Genomic DNA, 255 nt, shown 5'->3' with positions numbered 1-255 from the left:
AAAAAGCATTTCCCCCCTCAGTGCACAAAAAAACTTTCCAAGGAAATCAGGGGAGAACTGAGCTGGAGCTGACTGGCCTCCTGTGTGGCACACACACTACTGGGGTCACTTTCAAACAAATTATGAAAATATGCTGTTGCTGCCATAGCACCTGAGGTCAGAGTGCAGTGGACTCAGAAGCACATGTATGAATCACATGGTTGGTCTGTCAACCCCAAGCGCTGCTTGATGGAGCCATGTCCCAGCTTCATCATC

This window comes from Cricetulus griseus, chromosome 5 (assembly GCF_003668045.3).
Source record: "Cricetulus griseus strain 17A/GY chromosome 5, alternate assembly CriGri-PICRH-1.0, whole genome shotgun sequence".
Classification (NCBI taxonomy): Eukaryota; Metazoa; Chordata; class Mammalia; order Rodentia; family Cricetidae; genus Cricetulus; species Cricetulus griseus.
Note: the sequence above shows the minus strand (reverse complement) of the source record.